The 21,757-nt window shown below is 41.6% G+C and overlaps 3 long non-coding RNA genes across 5 annotated transcripts; all 3 read right to left on the bottom strand.

Moving 5' to 3' along the window:
- Positions 1-2,516: 2,516 nt before the first annotated feature.
- Positions 2,517-6,411, bottom strand: LOC123106569 (uncharacterized). Of its 3 annotated transcripts, XR_006451393.1 has the most exons (8): positions 6,154-6,411; positions 5,952-6,076; positions 5,663-5,778; positions 4,991-5,082; positions 4,851-4,913; positions 4,393-4,572; positions 3,756-3,912; positions 2,517-3,644 (listed from the first exon to the last, which is right to left on the bottom strand). It is a non-coding gene; the product is annotated as an uncharacterized lncRNA (long non-coding RNA). The 3 variants fall into 3 exon arrangements; XR_006451392.1 differs by having other exon boundaries at positions 2,517-3,641; positions 3,756-4,572; XR_006451391.1 differs by having other exon boundaries at positions 3,756-4,572; positions 6,154-6,410.
- A 2,272-nt stretch (positions 6,412-8,683) lies between these two features.
- On the bottom strand, positions 8,684-9,849 carry LOC123106567 (uncharacterized). The gene is made up of 3 exons (XR_006451390.1): positions 9,551-9,849; positions 9,370-9,459; positions 8,684-9,150 (listed from the first exon to the last, which is right to left on the bottom strand). It is a non-coding gene; the product is annotated as an uncharacterized lncRNA (long non-coding RNA).
- A 151-nt stretch (positions 9,850-10,000) lies between these two features.
- LOC123106566 (uncharacterized) lies at positions 10,001-12,710 on the bottom strand. The gene is made up of 3 exons (XR_006451389.1): positions 12,564-12,710; positions 12,349-12,458; positions 10,001-10,067 (listed from the first exon to the last, which is right to left on the bottom strand). It is a non-coding gene; the product is annotated as an uncharacterized lncRNA (long non-coding RNA).
- Between the last annotated feature and the right edge of the window lie 9,047 nt (positions 12,711-21,757).

Raw genomic sequence — 21,757 nt, 5'->3', positions numbered from 1 at the left:
TTCTGGAGTCTTCCTTCCTCCTTCGACGTAGTTGGCCCATACAGTTTTCTCTCGATTTTTCTCCACTGCGACCTGTCAGCGGGTACTCTCAACTATCCCTCTTTCTTACGGTATTCTCTGTGCCATCGCATCGCCTTGGCATGCTCTTTGTTTTGGAACAAACGTTTCAACCGTGGTATTATAGGAGCATACCACATCACCTTGGCAGGAATCTTCTTCCTGGGGCGCTCGCCCTCGACATCATCAGGGTCATCGTGGCTGATCTTATAGCGCAATGCACCGCATACCGGGCAAGCGTTCAAATCCTCGTACTCACCATGGTAGAGGATGCAGTCATTAGGGCATGCATATATCTTCTGCACCTCTAACCCTAGAAGGCAGACAACCTTCTTTGCTTCGTACGTACTCTCGGGCAATTCGTTGTCCTTTGGAAGCATATTCTTTATCATTACCAGCAACTTTCCAAATCCCTTGTCAGATACACCATTCTCTGCCTTCCATTGCAGCAATTCTAATGTGGTGTCCAAATTTTCTTGTCAGCTTCGCAATTCGGGTACAAAAATTTCTTGTGATCCTCTAACATGCACTGCAACTTTTCTTCTCCAAATCACTTGCGCAGTTTCTCTTTGCATCAACAATGGCCCGACCTAGATCATCAGTGGGCTCATCTGATGCCTCTTCTTTAGCTTCTTACCGCATTGCTGGCTCAGCTTCTTCCCCCATTGTTGTATCATCGTATTCAGGGAACCCATGGCCAGGATAGCTATCGTCGTCCTCTTCTTCTTCATTGTCTTCCATCATAACCCCTCTTTCTCCATGCTTGGTCCAAACATTATAGTGGGGCATGAAACCAGACTCAAACAGGTGGACGTGAATGGTTCTTGACTTAGAGTAATTGTGATCATTCTTGCAGCCAGCACATGGACAATGCATAAAACCATTCGCCCGCTTGTTTGCCTCAGCCGCAAGCAGAAAAGTTTGCACGCCATTAATGAACTCGGGAGAGCATTGGTCATCGTACATCCATTGTCGGCTCATCTTCATTACACAACACCGAAAAGACCAAATTAATACAAGTTCATACAACACTTAAATGCAACAAACAAATAACTCTCTAGCTAAAGCATTTAAATGCAACAACAAATGCCATAAAGATCGCAACTAAGGTAACAATTGATCCAACATCATAATGATACCAAGCCTCACTATGAATGGCATATTTTCTAATCTTTCTAATCTTCAAGCGCATTTTCTCCATCTTGATCTTGTGATCATCGACGACATCGGCAACATGCAACTCCAATTACATCTTCTCCTCCTCGATTTTTTTCAATTTTTCTTTCAAATACTCGTTTTCTCTTTCAACTAAATTTAACCTCTCGACAATAGGGTCGGATGGAATTTCCGGTTCACATACCTCCTACATAAAAATATCTATCAACTTGATGGGCATAATTTGTCATAAACACGAAATGCAACAAATAATTTGAAAAGAGAATATACCACATCCGAATCATAACAAGGACGAGGGCCGACGGGGACGGATATCAAAACCATGGCATTATGTATAACAAACAACGTGTGGGTAAGATAATTATACGAGTAACTATATATCCAAATCACACAAACATCAATTTTTTATATAAAAACTTCATGAACAAGAGGCTCACCACAAGATGGTGCCGGCGACGGGACGGTGCGGGCGATCGGTGATGGTTATGACGGAGATTTAGAAAGCACTAAGTAAACCACACCTACATATGCAAACTAAGTGTTATTTTGACCTCAAATTGCACATAAATCAAATACTACCACATATAATTCCTCCCAAATTACTAAAACCCACAAATTAATCAGTATATAAACCATTGCAAGAGCTAATCTAGCAATGAGAGATGAAAGAACGAAGTTGCTAACCTTTGTGATCATTTGAACCGATGGGCCGGGGGCCTTCAAATCTTGACAAAATTTGGGAAAAAAATGTGATGAGCTCGAGAGGAAGGGAAGAATAGAGGAGAGGGAAAAGGGGGAAGAAGCGAGCTCGGGTGGACGAAGGGTTTATATAGGGCGACCTTTAGGACCGGTTCGTGGCATGAACCGGTACTAAAGGTGCTGATGGGGCCCCAGACTGACAACATCCTGCCACCACTCTCATTAGTACCTGTTCGTGGCACGAACCGGTGCTAAAAGTTCGGCAAGAACCGGTACTAATGAGAGCGGCCCGCCTAGCCGTTGGAACCGGCACTAATGGACATATTAATGCTGGCTCAAATTCAAACCGGCACTAGTGAGCTGAACATTTGACCCTTTTTCTACTAGTGTCTTTTCTTATTGATTTACTAGGTGTTGAGGCGCACCCGTGGGGCGCCTCTTGAGGGAGAGCTGGGCGGTGCATGGTTGTAGTCGACCCTTTAACACTCTTTCCTATTCTAATTAGCGTTTGGGATGATTATTTTAATTAACAAACTTAGCAGTAGAAATAGAAATATATATACAGAGAAAGGGCATTATGGATCTGAACATGAAACATCTGACTGAGAATAGTGCACTTTACATAAGCAACAAGATAGATTTAGTGTCTTGAAAAGCTTGTGACAGGGCCAAAAGCAAACCATAGGGTATCACAGGATAGAGCATAATTAAGAGTACTTAGTGCTAGATTATATTGACACAGGGGCTGCAGCGTCTTCGATGGTGCATCTAGAGGCGGTGCACGATGAAAACCAGGCGGCGCTTTGAAGTGATCCTGAAACGAAATGCATAGACGTCTCCTTCGTGAATGTTGGCACGGCGACGAAACTCAAACCAGTTGGTGGTTATAGTGGCCCTCTTGTTGGAACTAACGTTAGAACACCAGTTTCCAAAGCTGAAAGACAAAGTTAGTTTCAGAGAAACAACATAGTTTAATATTAATAATGTATCATGTAATTACTCATCCGTGTTTTCCATAAGAAAATACATTATCCTGCCAAAACAACAAAAGTTGTGGCAGTACGAAAACTACCCAGGAACACATATGCAGGAGGTGATTATCAAAACAAAAGGACTGATAAATTTAGCATCAACAATGTATAATTTTTTTGTTTTCAAATTCATAGTTTAACTCGAAAGCAAATAAAGATGGGCCTGAAATCAACATATGTTAAACTGGTGCTGCCAACAGTTCTATAGTTAATTGCTAATCATCAATCTAATCTAATTTCACAGCATACTCTGTAGCACTAAAAGCATACTGCTGAAGTGACAACAAATCCATATCTCCAAAAATGACAAACTCTTTGCAAAAGTTCTTCCCCAGGATAAGGAGGAGCATCAAATAATAAACATAGATCCATGCGGATAATATAAAATGCATAGGTCCAACATATCTATTAATCCATCTAGCTAGAAGCCTAGAACTGCATATACATGTTCCAAATTAGTGAAATAGCAAGATCCAAAACACAAAATCATATCCATGACTATGTATGTGTGGGCTCCAGTCACAAATATGTTGGAAAAAATATTAAGCATCGGCTGGAAGTAGTGTAAAAATTCAGAGACGTTCATGGCATTATAGAAAAAGGATAAAAGGCCTTTGCCAAACCAAACGGACATGGCTTGCTGATCCAAACCCGAGTAGCCCCCAAATTCTCTATGTCCTGCTGCATCAAGGTAGAAATGAAGGAGAAGAGACATGAGAGAACAAATCGCTTAATTCATCGGGACTACAAAAAAGGTTCTTCAGGAATATATATGTTTAGAAAAGCACATACCACTCTGTCTCCCTCCGAAAGCCGCCACGAGCAGCACCACAATGCACGTCCAGAGCAGCACGGTGGTACCACCCACAGGCTAACCCATGCCGCCAGCCACGCCTTCGCGGCCTTCACGACAGCGCCCATCTGATCTGTAGCGCCTCACGGGGAAGATCTGCAGAACAATAAAAGAAACTACATTCTACGGCATTATATTTATGTGTACTTGATGTAGAGAGAAAACTACAATAATACATGGCTCTTCTAATTGGTAAATCTGCTTGGATTATGTAAACATCAACCAGATTGGTGCACAACACTATACCTGTAATATGCACAAGATCATACACCCTAAATGTGCTGGAAAGGAAGTTAACAAAATAATTTGTAATTTACAGCGGCGGAGTTTATGTTTCCACTTTTTGGAACAAAAAACTATAAATCCAAATTTCATAGGGGGCCTCGTTGCATATACACCATACAGTAAGCAAACATGATTGGACAACCGTAGGCATGTATAAATCCCACTTTGCAATGAACAACTGTACATGCTCCAGGAGTTCCCATGCAACATCAAGAAGCCAAATGGTAGACAGAATTGGAAGTCATGGGTCCCAAGTTAAGTCAAAATGTGGCAAGTTATACCAAGCTTTACCTATTTAGTCTGCTGCCCTTGTTTTATCAGGATCATCTTGCTCAGCAGTTGTCAGCCTTGCTCTCAGATGCTTGACTTCAGTGGAACTACCAAAGTATTACCCTTGCATAAGTATTATTTATATTCCTTTATTCAACTTTTGTATAATCTTCTCGCAACAGTCGACATTTAAAGATGGGCCTGTACAGATTGGAAATTAAAATCCTAAACTCAGACTAACAATTTTCTTAGAGATCCAGGAGTTCTTAGCGAAGACATATACAACAAAAATGACATGTGCAGGTGATCCACTATGTGCAAGTGCAATCCTGCAACTATTGTGGGCATAAACCAAGTAGAAGAAGGAAATAACCTAACAAATGCAAGAGTCAGAAAACTCCACGGTTTTGGAAAATAGTTTGTCATAGGAGTCAAGAGGTCTTTTTCAAAATAGGAATCAAGAGGTACGACGACAGAACCTGAATTTGCAACTGACGGTTTCGAACAGATAGAATTAGGAAGACCTGTGAAAGTTGAAGCACCTGAAATGAGTTTAGCAGTTAGAACTGATGGCAGGTAGCCAAATTAAAGCCAAGCACTCAATGTCCAACTTATTTACCTGCATTTTTTCACTGATGAAGTCTCAGTTTTTGTAGCAGGACCTGTAGTACCAGGCATGGTGTATGACTGAGAATGGAATACTAAAAGCACCTGCAACCAATTCAGTAGTTAGTACTTAGAAGTGACATCAGGTAGACAAATAATACAGCAGGCTACGTGAAGCAAATAATGACAACAGGAAACTTAAGAGGTACAACTGGGCATTTCTAAAAAGCTACAATTTCATTGATTAGTTGAGCAGTTAGTGTCTTAGAGATGACAGCAAGTAGACAGGCATTGGTAAAGAACAACGCCCAGCTTGGTTGTTGCGTTGTAGTGCTGCTATGAATTACCATGTGACATAACATGTACTACAAGAGATCGGACGTGACATGCATGATGGATTAGAAAAAGATTGAAATTAATGGATGCAGGTAATACACAATTTTATATGTAGACATGTGTTACTAATTTTGAATGAGTTCATACACGTTTTCATCAGCATAAACATTCACTGGGATCTACTAAGGAAATCCATGACACATACTGAACCCCTGTACTCACCCCAAAAGCCATGGAAATGGATGGTAACAACATGATGCAGATTCACACATACCCATGCTCAGGTCCAACATTCCAAAGGAAATGATCCCCAAAATTCAGAGACATGATGCACACCTATTTAACTGACCTATTTCGCCAAGTTCACTGAAGAGATCATTGAGCAGGTCGCGCTCATGTTTCTCCCTATCGGCTTTGTGGATCTTCCTCGGAGCTTTCTTCTTGCACTTTCCGACGGTGACAGGCCTATGAATCGAAAGCTATTACATCAGCAACAATGGAACACAGGCACAGCTCTCACGCGCGTCCATTTACTCCCAGCGTACGTTCAGATAATGAAATTGAACAGTAGAATAATCCATTGATTGAAACCCGGCCCCAAACGAAACGAGATGTAGAATCGCTCCAAGACACCTTACCCATGGCCATGGACGAGCTTCTCGGCGGCGGCGGTGCTCGTGCCTGGGGCGGCGTCTCCCCTCACGGCGGGCAGCATGGTCTACCCCGCAGACGTCTGAAGAAACCAAGAAACCTCTGCCGTAACCTGTAGACAGGAAGTCAGAAACACGTCCCAAGTCCAAATCCAGAGAGAAAAAGGATGGCAAGAAGCAGACTATGTACCTCAAACCGAAACGGGTTGGAGAAAAATGTTGCTGCCGTCGCCGTGCCGCCTCGCGGGTCTGCGCCAAGGGCCGAGCCTTCTCATCGCCGCCGTTTTCGGAGTGGCCGTGGTCTCCGGTGGTGCGTCCATCGGCCACGGCGAGTGAAACGGGCGGAGAAAAGAGGGAGAAGGATGGAAAAGGGGAAAAGGAGTCTTCCGCGGTGGCCAGGGCTGAAAAAAAGCTTGAAGCTCGTGAGCTAAACGAGTAGCTCGTGACTCGGCTCGAATCGATTCGAACTCAAAGAATAACGAGTCGAGCCAAGCTTTAGTTTAAGATCGTTTATAGACCAAGTTAAACGAGCCAATCTCACGAGTACTCGTGTAACTTGTTAGGCTCGGTATAAAAGATTAGCCACTCCCAATACAAAAAAAGATCAGTCACTCAGCACCCTATGTCCTAGGCGCATAACACAAGGCCTAGCCATTGAAGGCCCAACCGCCTAGAAGACTCGTGCCTTACAAGGAAATTACTATTGTTAGTGATATATATGTTTAATATATACATAATCATTTTTATAATATTTGAGGGTTTTATGTTTATATCTTTAACGAGCTTAACAAGCTAAACGAGTCAGCTCGCGAGTTATATGAGTCGAGCCAATCTTGGATTTGAGCTCGTTATAATAACGAGTTGAGTCGAGCTAGCTCGTTAACGAAACGAGCTCTAGCGAGTCGAGCCAAGCTGGCTCGACTCGACTCAAATTCCAGCCCTAGCGGTGGCGGTGCGGGCGCGCTAGCCCTCTTTTGCGACGGCGGTGCGGGCCCTACCCTGCTGCCTCCGCCGCGAGTGGGTTGCGAGAGAGGAGAAGGGAGGTGGCATGCGTGGGGAGGAGACATGGGTTGGAACGGGCGGGCGTATCTAGGACCTCCTCCTTCTTCTCTCTTTCTTCGGCTCGTGGGGCAGCAGCGAAGCAAACGAAAAGGCAGTGCCATCGCCATCCCCTGCGCTGCCCACGTGGCATAGCCCAGCGCCCGCTCCTTCCCCGCATGTTAATGCTTCTCGATTCCTCCCCTTCTCTTCCAGTCCCCTACTCATAGAGCTTCTCATTTTGTTTTTGTAGATTTGGTTTCTCTATGTCTACAAGTTGTTTGATGAAAATTCAAAAAGGCTGACATGGGAGAATTAATCTATGTAAATCATGTGATTTTATTTTTCTATAATTTAGTTCCAGCCAAAGATAACAAGTTGAGTAGTCCCATTATTTTTTTGCAATTTAGGTACTGAAGGAGATCAGAATGCTTTTATTTCTATTTACACCATGGGCTTTATTATAGAACAACCACAGTGGAGAAAATTATCTCATATTTATTAATATCTTTTATTGTTTGTGTTTAGTGAATAAAAACTGCAGTAGATTCCCACCTCTTATTATGGATGCACAAGTGCTTCACAATGTTTCCGTTGCTGATATCTTTGCCCTGTCTGTCTAGGTTAAATGTCAGTGCTTCACAATGCGCTTTTTACTTTGCACGATCTAACAATGCATGCCAGACTTCTGATAATCATACAATAGTATGCAGCGATGCTACTAAGACGTGCTGAATGCGGAGTTTTATTTCATCTATGTTAGTACCCATGCGAATATTGAATTGTTTTACTTCGATGGTTTAGCACATGTCATAATATAGTCGGTAGTTAGGAGAAGGCATTAATCTTTTTGTTTCTTAAGCAAATAGTTCTCATGTTACAGGGTGCGTGGACAAACAGATGCAAGGGGCATTGTTTCACACAACACCCACACCAATGACCACTGGACGAGTGAAGCAAAGGGACTTGTGAACAACATGAAAAACTTTCAGCCATATTTTGATTACACAGAAATATGCCTTTGATGCATCCGTGTTATTATTTACTGACCGACTGTGTTTAGCAACTTCAGTGTGTAGATCAAAATTACTACTCCCTCCATCCAAAAAAGCTTGTCCCTCAAATGAATGTATGTAGCATCAAGTTAGTGGTAGATACATCCATTTGGAGAACAAGCTTGGGACAAGCTTTTTCGAATGGAGGGAGTATATGATGTCATTGACCAATATCACTAAGAAGTGCTCCTGGACACAATGCTCTATATTATCATGTCTTGAATCTTCTAATTGCAAACTCAAACATTTGCATTTTGTTCTTCATTTCAGTTGGGCTTTTGTGTCAATTTTATCAGTTTCATACATTAAAAATGAGAAAAAAAATATTTTTATACAGATCGACGACACTTCGCAAAAGAGTATACATCAACATCGTCTGCTACCAAAAAAAGCAAAGTAATCTCTTTTAGTTCTTGCTTCAAATTTGTCTCACGCGCCAAATGGCGCGACAGGTCATCTAGTACTCTAAACTACAAAGTGGTATACACAAGCAAAACCTATGACAAGATAGTTCATTCTGATTGCTATGCGGGCAATGTTCAGTTCATTTTGACGCGTGGATCTTTGGAAAGAAAAAAATGGAGAATTTATTTGACTGCTGCTTGCACTGCTTATAGACAGATGAAGTGTGAAATGACAATGAACTATTCAAGCAGGGGTATGGAGCTGATAACAAATGTGCCCAAGTAGAAGAAGCTCGCCAAGGAGAAGCTACCAAAGATGGTGTACGGCTACTATGCCTCTGGTGCAGAAGATCAGTGGACGCCCAGGGAGAAAACAGTATGTGGCGGTTAATTTCTAGAAGGGTGATTTTTTTAATGTATGTAACACAGACCACAAAACCCCCACAAAAATGATGTAGGGCAGCTAGCACCAACCAAACCTTCCCGCATCACAATAACTTCCCTCAAATCAGCTCAACTCAACACTATCTAAACTATGGTGCAGGGAACAAACGAGTAGGCAGAGAGAGAAGCAGAGTCATGGTCCTGCACCCCTTGGCCTGGCGCACATGACCATGTCGCCGGTTGGCTGCACCGCGATGCGTTTGCCGGATCCCTTCCCGAGCACAAACCTCGCCTAGAACCCAAACCCTACAGAGAAAGAGGCACACCCAGGTCAACCCACGATCGAATTCGAAGCCCAACCAAATTCATAAAAAAAGGCAGGGCAGAGTAATTTAGCCTCTCAGCACTGTGAGAAGCGGTAATATACAAATAAGCACCTCCTTAGTCTAGACCATAGAACATACAATATGAAATACAAACAGAAAAGAAGAAAAGGCAGGAACCACAATACTGCAAGACAAGTACCTTTGACATGACACTTGACTGTCCTAGTATACCAAAATCTTCATCGTTGCCGTCGACCTTTTTGATCCGTTTAACATAATCTTTCGAGTTCTGCAATAACCAACAGTATGAAAGGGTTAGAAATAATTTCAAATACAAGTCTGCACATGCAGGTACATATGAAAGTTGACATAGAGGATACTCTAAAATTTATTGATTTGGTGAGTTCTTCGTCTTCTTCATCTAGTTCTACTACTATTTTTTTCCTCCTGTAACCGCTTCAACATCTCCATCGACCTCTCCGATCTGTTTAACATAAATCTTTCGAGTTATGCAATAACCAACAGTATGACAGGGTTAGTAATAGTTTTAAATACAAGTTTGCACATGCAGGTACATATAAAAGTTGACATAGAGGATACTCTAAAAGTGATTGATTTGATGATTTCTTCGTCTTCTTCATCTAGTTCTACTACTATTTTATCCTCCTACAAGCGCACACAAAATGACCAATATTAGAGAGAAAAGATTTTAAGAAGATAATGCCGCAGGACCACCATGCCATAGGCAAAATAATCTACATATTACCCAAAATGTGAAATCGCAAGACATGTATATCAGATATACAGAAAACAAAGTATGTTAGATCTTGCCTTTTGATGAGAGGAATGCTTCAAAATTTCATGCATCTGGTCAATGGAGACTCCAACATGTCTAGACTGTAAACATCACAATAAAACAATGTCAGTAGTCGGATCGTACCTTCATGTGCATGTTGAATTACAGGTTAACTGAACTTAAGAGAAGCTCAAATTGGATATGTCGAAAGCGTTCGACTCGGTGCAATGGCCTTTCCTAGTGGAAGTGCTGCATGCTATGGGTTTTGGGGCTCGCTGGGTGGACTGGATCTGCGGGCTGCTATCGACATCGTCCACACGGATCATGGTAAATGGAACCCCAGGAAGGCCAATCTCAAATCGCATTGGGCTGAGGCAGGGTGATCCGATATCCCCTATGCTATTTATCATGATCATGGAGCCCTTGCACCACATGTTTGAGCTCGCAACCTCAAGGGGCCTGCTTGCTCCTCTAGCAAGATCTGGGATGAAGCATCGTCTATCAATGTTCGCCGATCATGTGGTCTTTTTCACCAAACCGAATGAGCTGGACCTATCTACTTGCGCTCTGCTCCTGAAGATCTTTGGAGAGGCCTCAGGGCTCAAGGTAAACCTTGCAAAAGGTGCAGCGTTCCCGATTAGATGCTCGGACGAGACTATGGAAATGGTGGAACGGACCCTTGGCTGCCCTAGCGGTTCCTTCCCCTGCAAATATCTAGGCCTTCCCCTCACCCTGAGAAAGCAATCTGCTGCGCAGCTCTCATACCTTGTGGATCAATTGGCTGGCGCGCTGCCAAGGTGGAAGGCAACCAAAATACCCAAGAGTGGGAGGTTACTGCTGATTCAATCAGTTCTCTGTGCGATGCCCCTACACGCAATGCTGGCCCTGGACCTGCCAAAGAAGACAATTGCAGCTTTGAATAAAATTTGCTGTGGCTTCCTTTGGTGTGCCGAGGCAAGTGCACACGATGGAAACTACGCCGTGGCCTGGGAGAAAGTGTGCTCGCCAAAATGGGCGGGAGGCCTTGGCATCCCCAATCTTCAGTGACTAAACACCGCTTTGCAAGCGTGGTGGCCGTGGTTACGAAAGTATGACAAGGAATGACCCTGTGCGGAATTCCAAATCCAAGTACAGCAGGAGGCACGTCAGCTAGTTAGCTCTGTGGCGAGATCAGTTGTGGGCAATGGCCAGAGCACTATATTTTGGGAAGATAGATGGCTGGACGGATACTATGTGGCAGATATTGCACCCAACATTCATGCTCGGGTGCGGCCCCGAACGAGAGCAACCTGCATGGTCGCTAGGGCACCTCAAGATAATGCGTGGGCACGGGATGTGGACCCAGAGGTAAACTCAGCTACCTTACATGAATACCTCACCTTGTGGACATGGACTGCTGGCATGGAGTTGGATCAGACGCAGCAGGACGAGGTCGTGTGGTCCTGGGAGACGAATGGCACTTTCACCACAAGATCTGCTTATGCAGCAAAGTTTTGGGGACAGGAAGTTGATCCAACGGCAGAATTCACATGGAAAGCTAGGGCTCCGCTACATTGCCGTTTTTTTGCGTGGCTGGCCCTGCAGAATAGATGCTGGACCTCCGGCCGCCTGGCAAGGAGAGACCTCGACCATCAGGACCATTACCCACTGTGCAACCAGGAGGAAAGCATCGATCATCTACTCATACAACGCGTCTTTGCTAGATAGCTTTGGGCTGAGATTTCTAGGCTATGGGCAAGCCGTGATGGGAGCCCACGATGAATCACACGCTCTTGGGATGGTGCACGACCCAAAACACCAATGAGGCACACAAGAGGATGCTCAATGCTTTACGTATTCTAGCCATGTGGGAGATCTGGAAACATCGCAATGCAATTGTGTTCAAGGGAGCTGCACCATTGATAAATCATGTGCTCTGTTGCTTCACGGAGTTGGGACGGAATTGGAAACAAGCGGGTCTATTTAAAGGCGACCTTGCCGACTTCTTTAACCAGGTGGCATGGGGGGCTAGTGCGGCAAGTTAGCTTACGAGTAGGGAGTAGAGAGTAGGGGTAGATGTGGCGATGTTGTGCATGTAAACTCGTGTAACAATGTCGTGGAGGGGCTCTTTCACTCCATTCCTTCTTTAATATATATAGTACGCATACTCGTGCGTATTCGAGAAAAAGAGAATGGCAAGATGCCCATATCGTACTTCATGGTCCGCATCTCTTCTAAAAGCGGCAAGTATGTCCATGTCTTGCTTTGAATCCATTGCTCTATTATCCAGTGCTCTCATTGCATCGCCCATCTCCTACGCTACTTGCTTCCTCTTCTCTTTATCCACAACCTGAACAATGGAAAATAAACCACTATGATTAGACTGAAGCAGGTGAGAAGTACCTGCAAGTCTGTCATCAAGGAAGAACCCAGGGCTGCCAGATTGAGAATGATAAGGGAAAGATCTTGGGTGGCAGCTTGCACGTCCACCTCCATGGCTACTCTACCCACCCCTGCAGGTCAACACGCGCATCCACCGGGCGGATCGTCGTCAGAAACCGCAAGAAACGGAGAGAAACACGCGCGAGGGAGTGATGAAGAGAGGATCGTGTTCGTACCTGGGAAGCGGCGGACAGAGGCACGAATGCGCTAGGCGCAGCCGCGGCAGCGGTGTTGTTCCTCGTGGTCGCCGCCACCACGATAAGATTACGGAGGGGTTGCGGCATGGAAGGCAGTCGGCAGGGTACGGAGCGAAGGGAGTTGCTCTACCGATGGGTCGCTCGCTTACTGGCCCTATCAATGAGAGGGGCCCCAAAAAGTCAGGGGAGTAGCTGCCCTAGGATAGCAGGCAAGCAGCGCCCTACAAGCATCCGACGGACATAAATGACCAGATCAATAAAACGCACGGCCGAAAATCCAAATCGTTGTGAGGGCCCGCTTTCGCTGCGGTTATATTGTTCTTAATATATATATACTCATCTGTGTGTTCTGCCGCAGATTGATACATTAAATCAGCATAAATGAATTAAGACCTTTGTTGTTATATTCACCGGCGAGCCGTTGTTTCAGATATATGTGCATATAAATCAGGGCTACACCACCCTTCATTGTCTTGAGTGGTCGAACAACTGAATATATTTTTTCATTATATAAGGGTGGTGTCTTCACTGCCTTAGGCTGGACGCTTCAATACTTAGTAGCAAACCGTTCAATACTTTTAAAAAGAGCAAACGTACGGTATTAACATAACATAAAAGGGAAAATGAAAATAACTTAGCGTAAATATCAGTATGGTTAAGAAATATCCTAAAAGAAGAAAGTCAGATTCCCCTATTTAATATATTATGGCAAGAAATTGGGGTTGTATTGAAATATGATAAATCCGATGCGTTTTAATAAGGCAAGTGATCATACGAATCACAAATTTGATTTCATTAAATATATTGTGAATCAACACATCAACTGTGTTGATTCACAAACGGATTTCGTGATGTCTGTTTCCTTATAAACAACTATATATTGTCTATGCATTGCATCACCCAAACCAGACCGCTCGTGAACAACTTCTTTGATATCATGCCATTCCAGCATCCTTTGTCATGTCGTCCTCTGACTTTTCCTCTGGCTTCAACAACGAGAGGGCTGAGGATCAGCATGAATATCAGAAAGAAACGACACAACTGCACCCGGAAGATGAGCAAGAACCACTTATATAACTTGTAATGTAAAGTTTTTTAGACTTTGGTGCGGTTCCCTCACCAACATGAGGATTTGTTTGTAAGGTGAAGATGCAAACCTCTGGTGACCTAGGTTCTTGCTCATCTTCCGGTTGAACCAGAACATCAGGGTACAGTTGCGTCGTTTCTTCCTGATATTCATGCTGATCCTCAGCCCTCTCGTTGTTGAAGCGAGAGGACAAAGGACGCTGGAATGGCATGATATCGAAGGAGTTGTTCACGAGCGGTTTGGTTTGGATGATACAACGCACAAGCAATATATAGTTGTTTATAAGGAAACAGACATCATGAAATCCGTTTGTGAATCACCTAGTTGATTCACAATATATTTAATGAAATCAAATTTGTGATTCGTATGATCACTTGCCTTGTTAAAACGCATCAGATTTATCACATTTCAATACAATCTCAATTTCTTGTCGTAATATATTAAATAGGGGAATCTGACTTTCTTTTTTCTGGATATTTCTTAACCTTACTGATATTCACGCTAAGTTATTTCCATTTTCCCTTTTATGTTATGTTAATACAGTACGTTTGCTTTTTTATAAGTATTGAATGGTTTGCTACTAAATACTGAACCGTCCAGCCTAAGGCAGTGAAGACACCACCCTTATATAATGAAAAAATATATTTACTTGTTCGACCACTCAAGGCCATGAAGGGTGGTGTAGCCCTGATTTATATGTGTATATATCCAAAACAACGGCTCGCCGGTGAATATAATAACAAATGTCTGAATTCATTTATGCTGATTTAATGTATCAATCTGCAGCAGAACATACACATGTGTATATATCCTATATACCTAAGAGATTCATCCCCACTATCCTATTTGTTTAAAAACATGCAAACCATCCACATCACCAGCCAAGCCACATCGGCGTTTGCTACATGCTTACAGAAGAGACCCACCACTGCCACATTAGCGTTCAGTTACCAAAAGGAGCATCCACTCAGGATGGCCACACACTTAATTATCCTAGGCCGACCACAACGTTTTTCTCCCACGATTGAGCCCGTGCAACATCATCCAGCCCACACTTTGCAATTTGTCTGCCTGTTTACCTTCCCGGGCGGGCCATGTGTGGAGTAGAAAAGGAAAGGCATAGAACTCGTTGATTTTCTTTGGTGATTCGTTGCTCTCCCTATCTATTTTTTCTCTCCCATGTCCAATTCACATCCACTTGGACCACTCCTAAGGCTTCCTTTCATTCATAGGATTGGAATCCTATTTGTTTAAACATGCAAACCATCCACATCACCAGCCAAGCCACATCGGCGTTTGCTACATGCTTACAGAAGAGACCCACCACTGCCACATTAGCGTTCAGTTATCAAAAGGAGCATCCACTCAGGATGGCCACACACTTAATTATCCTAGGCCGACCACAACGTTTTTCTCCCACGATTGAGCCCGTGCAACATCATCCAGCCCACACTTTGCAATTTGTCTGCCTGTTTACCTTCCCGGGTGGGCCATGTGTGGAGTAGAAAAGGAAAGGCATAGAACTCGCTGATTTTCTTTGGTGATTCCGTTGCTCTCCCTATCTATTTTTTCTCTCCCATGTCCAATTCACATCCACTTGGACCACTCCTAAGGCTTCTTTTCATTCATAGGATTAGAAAATCATAGGAATAGAAAAGTCATAGGAAATGAGATGACATGTATCTCAAATCCTATGCATAGGAATAGAAAAGGAGATGCCCTTTGATTCATACCATAGGAATTTTTTCCATTAAGTCTAAGCTAATGTTTATTTTCCTATGAAATGTGGGGGATAGGAAGAATTCCTTCATAGGAATAAGATTTCATTTCTACAAACCAAAGAGCTCTAAAGGAATTTTTCCTATAGAAATCATATCCTATGTAAATCCTACAAAATTCCTCCAAACCAAAGGAGACCTAAACCTTTGAGATTCTTGCATTTCCTCTCCCGCTACACGCATACCGCATACCCTCGGTCACTGGAGCGAGCGCCGCTTCCTATTCTGCCGTCTGCCGTAATTGATGAGTCAATCTAGCGATTTCCTCTTCGACAAATTATTACTCCTCCGACTCTCTAGCTTGAGGCTGCATCTCTCTCCATTCCCCAATACTAGATAATACCCCACGCATTGCAGCAGGAAAATAAGCTAATAATTTTTTTATGTACTCCCTCTATGATCTAAACGCTCTTATAATTCTTTACAGAGGGGTCTAAATGCTCTTATATTTCTTTACAGAGGGAGTACTTGATTTTTTGTACAAATTGTTTAACTACTGATGTTATGATGTTATGCTAGTCTGGTAAAAAAACATCGACTATAGAGATGACATGTTCGATATAAAAACCTTAATAATTACTATATAGTGCATGAAAATAGAAGGCGACAAATGGCAGAGGTGCCTGTATAGAGAATTCAAAGTTACTATTTGTTTCCGATCAGCTGAGATACACATTAAACAAACATCATTTACTTTTTTTCCACTAAAGGCAGCATCCGTTAAAACTCATCTAACAACTCAAAACATTTATATATGTAACTGCAAAAACAATTTGAAGACATTCTTAATGGATCTCTATTTTAGTACCAAGCAGTATGTTAGTGTCAAAATATTAGTGTTCGTTATTTCATTTTCAATTGCACAGTCAAACAAATATCCAAACTTTACAATTGATACTATGGAAAATAAGAACATACCAATATATGGCCATACATATATTTTTCTTGGTCCTTGATGTAGAATTCAGTCTTGGTCACTGGAAGAATTAAGTGACTTCGCAAGGAAATATTACTTGTAGTTGTCAAACTGAAACTGGCCTGAAAATAATGACAAAATTGTGCATTCATTGATGTATCATCAGTGTAAAATGTAGTTATTGTATTATGCTAGGTTAGATAGGGAAAATCGTTAAGCAAGAAACAGTATGTACCATAGGAGCGAACAAACCTAAGGCAGAAGTATATTAATCATACCTCAATTGTCAATTCTACAAGGATTTGTTGTGACAGAAAAATAACTTTCCAGTAATAAATGGGCCTTTGATATTTGAAACACAACTTTTCCAGTGCCTGAAATACCATGTACGACTAATCATATGACGGACATTTTATTACCTTCTAGAGAGCAGTAATATATTAGTTAAGACACAATAAAATGAATAGAATGTTAGGCCTGCTATGGTGCATTGCCTATCAGAAGTTCAGAACTGACCAAAATCTATCATTTCTGTTGCCTCCAGACCTTCTACAGTACAGTACAGTGGAGGGCAACCATCCCAACCTAAGAAAAAAGAAAGTGTTGCCTCCACCCAAAGGGATAATGTAATAGGTAGACATATATGTTTCTTTAAATAGATAAAAACTGTTTTACCTGCCTCGCTCCGCACGATATACATTAGCATCCCCGCAGTTTGCAACTCTCATATGCATGGGGAGCAATCCAATGTACACTAAAATCTGAACATACGGCCTTTAATTTATGATATCTAATCAGTCTAAAACAAACACTTTCTATGCGGTGACCTGTGAGGATACAGATGCAAGCAGCAAGACCATCAAAATGAACATCTAATTTATTCAGTCGTACCCAAGGCCACAGTTAAGTCTGATCAAAGAAACTAAAATGGGCCAAAAAGAATAGAAAGTCTGAAGTACTTACCATATTCCAAAGATTACAGAACATAGGAGAAGCAAGCGCGGATCTCTAGAAAGACTTGTACTGCTATATGCCTATCTTATTTCCCTGACTTTGGACTAGTTGCCGGGATCGGGAAACGAAGCAGCGACCCTCGAACCGGGTTCATCGTCCTGGGGTCGGGGTCGACGAGTGGAACGACGAGAGTCGATGTCGGGGACGTGATCCGGACGCTAGGAGCCTAGGACACGAACCACTTCAGCGACACCAAAAATCAAAACACTGGGTCTCGATTCCAATTCACCATCGCAAACAGAAACAGGAGGTACTGATTCATCGAGACGCTGAGATTTACCAGGAGTCCATGGCGTCCAGGCGTTGTGGTGTTTCCTCACCGCGCGGCTGATCCTAACCAAGTACGAGCTGCTGCGGCGCGCCGGGAGCCTCGGCGGCGAGGCGGCGCGCTCGGGCAGGGTGAGGGTGGCGCGTCCCAGAGGTTGCTCCGCTCCGTGAGCAGCGCGAGCTCTACGGCGACGCCGGCCGAGGTCATGCTGGGCTAGGGCGCGCGGTTCAGGAAGTTCATCCGCGGATGTCGCGTGCGTTCCGTGCGCTCCCTAGGCTCGCACTTGTATTTGGATGTTCCACACTTTCCTTGATTATTAAAAAAAACAGCCATATATGTAACGTAGATAGCTGGCTTACCTACAATCAAGCCATGTAATTAGGGATCTGCTACCAGTATAATGGGATCAATCAATTTCATCCTTTTTTCTGTCATGATGATTTATAGATGAGTTAAATACACTAGAAGTGTCTTAACTTGTTCTCTGCGGTCAATTTAGCGACTAAAGTAAATTGCCCTCTGCTACCAGTATAATGGAAAGCTCTATGTCAAACAAACAACAGTAAAAATGAATTGCACAACGTAGGATCTATCCTGGGACCTCACGGTGTCAGATTTCATTGTACGCAGTCTGCCCACCACAACAAAATCTGCTCAGTGGACATTCACGAGGTCGAACTATATGTATTGCGTTGCTATGCAAAAGGTACCTTCTGAGCACCAAACTGACCAAAGAAACGTATTTTACAATACAAAAATTAAAAATCTTCATGCACACGTGGAAGTGTAATATATTCTGCGATTTTTCATCAAAATCTCTGTTTGTATGTGAGACATGCAAAAAAGACAAATACATGCAAAAATCAGCTTATTTTTTGGCTAGATTTTGGTTTTTATTGCAGGGTATAATCTATATCTATATTTATATCTATATCTATACCTACTAATAAAGCAAGGTGCGTTGCACCAATTTTTCCATCCGTTCACCATTAAAAGTTTTTTTTCCTATCCAAGGTGGTATTAAATTTTTTTCGTCGTCTATTAGCAAAGGAAAAATGATTTCTGCAGAATTACATGTGTGGGCCGCGCGAGCTATGCCCAGTAAAGTCAGCCCAGTTTTCCCTGCCCACGCAGCAACAAAAATAAATATTTCCCGAACAGTGCGACAAATAGTTCAGTTACGCACAGGGCGTCCAAGAGTCGGCGGCCCATTTCTGTTTGTGCTCTGTTTCAATATTTCTTTTTTGTTTCTTTCACTTTGTAGTTCATGTTTCTTTTTTTACTTTTCCCTTTCTAGGTCCACTTTTCACTTTTTCTCCGAAATTCAAAATTTCCAAAAAATATTTGAAATTTAAATTTTTATTCAAAATTTCGTAAAATCTTACGAATTAAAAAAATTTGTTCCTATTCTAAAAATGTATGGATTTCTTTTTTCATGCCAATAATTGTTCAAAATTTGAAAAATACTCCTATTTTTCTAAAAAATGTTCTTATTTTAAAAAACAGCAAGACTTAAAAAAATCATTTGACAAATGTTCCAAATTCGAAAAATATTTTGTTCTAGTGATATGTGCAAAAATTGAAAATAATGTTTGCATTAAAGAAACACATTTTTCAAAATTCTTCCGAATTTTCAAAACATATAGCCGTTTTAAAAAATTGTTCACAACTTAAAAATAATCGTATTTTTTTTGTTAAGGTTCGTGTTTTAAGAAATTTATGTGAATTTCCGGAAATGTTCCGTTCAAATTTTTTGTTCTATCTTTGTCTTAAAATCTATGGAATTTGCAAAAACAATTGGTCGTAATTTGGAAGATTTTTCACGTTGCCAATTATATTCGGTAATTCATGTTATGAATTCCAAAGTTGTGTTCATTATAAAAAATATTTACTATTTTATTTGTTTGTATTCCGAATTTTAAAAATTATTAAAAAAATTTGAAAAAATATTTGTGTTTTATGAACTTTTTGAATATTTAAAAAATATTAAAATTTTGAAAAATATTCTTCTTTTAGTGATATGTTGAGAAAGTTGAAAATGTTTTTTGCATTAAAAGACACATTTTCTAAATTTATGCTATCTATTCAAAATATGTTCCCATTTTACAAAATTGTAAACAAATTAAAAAATATCATACTTTATAAAATCTTCATGCTTTTAAGAAATGTTTGTGAATTTCAACAAATGTTCCATTCAAAATTTTGTTCATGTTTTTTAAAATGTACGGAATTTTCAAAAAAATATTTGTAATTTTGAAAATTGTTCATGTTGCCAAGTATATTTGGCAGTTGATAGTAATCAATGTCTGAAAAGATTAAAAAATAAATAAAAATGTTTTGAAGCGGGCGTTGCATTATATTCTTTAATGTTCACGCTGACCATAGTAGGACATGTTTGTCTGAGTGGCTAGCAACATGTAGTCGGGTCTTTAAGGTCATGAGTTAGATCACTCCCATCCTGGGCCAGCTCCGCATCTCGCACATCGAGCTAAGTCGGCTTGTTCAGAATAAGGGGTGCCATAAATTATTAACGGTGATAGCTTTCATATGCCAATAAAAAAAGAATATGCTGGTTAATTGTAATTCAAAGAGATTGTGGGCACGTGCCAATACAACATAATCTAGTGGTTTGACTCTAATTAAAGGGTGACATGCTGAACTAGAGAATACGGTTGTGTGGGGGTCTTGATCCATTCTTATATTGAGCTAGAAGCATGTAATTTTATTATCCCGTTGCAACACATGGGTATGTGTGCTAGTATACCATAATTTCAAATGAATTTTTACAGTCACTTAGAGCACATGCATACGTTTTTGTGTGAAAAAAAGTAACTTCGGTGAAAATTTTAATTGGCAGTTTTTAACCTGCCAAAAAAAACATGCTCAGTGGTCACCGTGCGCCAAAAATCCGCTTTCGTTGCTATGTACCTCTTCAAGAATATTTTCTATATATGGCGCTCGTATGGGCCCGTGCAAATTTTCTTCTTATTTTTTCAGGTTCATGTTTTCTATTTTTGATATTATCTTTACCATTTGAAACAAGAGTTGTAAGAAAAAATTACAAACTTGAAGTAATTGTTTGCGTACTTGAAAAATGTTTAACATGCTTTTGGAAAATGTTTAGATGTATTAAAAAATATAATGTGGTTTTGAAAAATGTTTGTCATGCATTCAAAAGTTGAAAATATGTATTTAAAAAAATGTTCCACATCTTTTTAGAAAATGCACAACAGATATTAAAAAAATCTTGTGTAAATTATCCTTACATATCTACAAACATAGTAATTGCATATTGTTAATTATTGTATTTTCTAAATGGAAAAATTTGCGTGCCATAAAACTAAACATGAACTTGGAAAAAACTAAAAATCAATGCATAATGCGTTAGAAAAAAATGCAGAACGATACATCGGTCTACATAGCTTTCTAGGTAATACTTGTACGCAAAAGCATAAATCGCCCGTGCGGCCAGATCGTGTGCGTATTAACATGAGGTTTTAAGGTTAAAAACCCCTGCAAGTGGTTTTTCTTCATGTTATTTCTCTCTAGCATCAATTATTTTGATGGTTTTCCTACATGATTAAATAAAACATGATGTTTTATTTTGTAGAATAATTCCTCACCAGCGGGCCATCTGGTGCCTCCCACCACACAGCCACACAGCCATCTGTTCTATTCGTTAGTCTCCCCTCAAGTTAGGGTTTCTCTTCCCTCGGCGGCGACTTGAGCGCCACCGTAGGGTTTCGTCTACCCTCCCTCTACCTTCGCCGGTCACCTACGTCCATACCGCAGGCGCTAGTCGTATCTCTGCGGGTAGACGCGGGTTGGTCTCGGCGTGGAGGCTGCTAGGGTTTTGTCACGGCACCCGTTTTCAATCTTATCTCGGGTCAGAGGAAACAAAGATGTCTACACGAGCTTCGAATTCCAGAGCAGAGCCGGACTTGGAGGCAATGATGAGCGAGTTGGGCCTCCAAGAGGAGGACATGGATGACGTGGTGGTTGAAAAGGAAGATCCGCCGCCGCCGGCGGCGACTCGTTGGATGGCCATAGCGCGTGTCCACACGGAGAAGAAGTATAGCCAATATGGCTTCTTCAAAACTATGCGAGCTA

This window comes from Triticum aestivum, chromosome 5A, assembly GCF_018294505.1.
Source record: "Triticum aestivum cultivar Chinese Spring chromosome 5A, IWGSC CS RefSeq v2.1, whole genome shotgun sequence".
Classification (NCBI taxonomy): domain Eukaryota; kingdom Viridiplantae; phylum Streptophyta; class Magnoliopsida; order Poales; family Poaceae; genus Triticum; species Triticum aestivum.
Note: the sequence above shows the minus strand (reverse complement) of the source record. Positions and strands in the feature narration are given on the sequence as shown.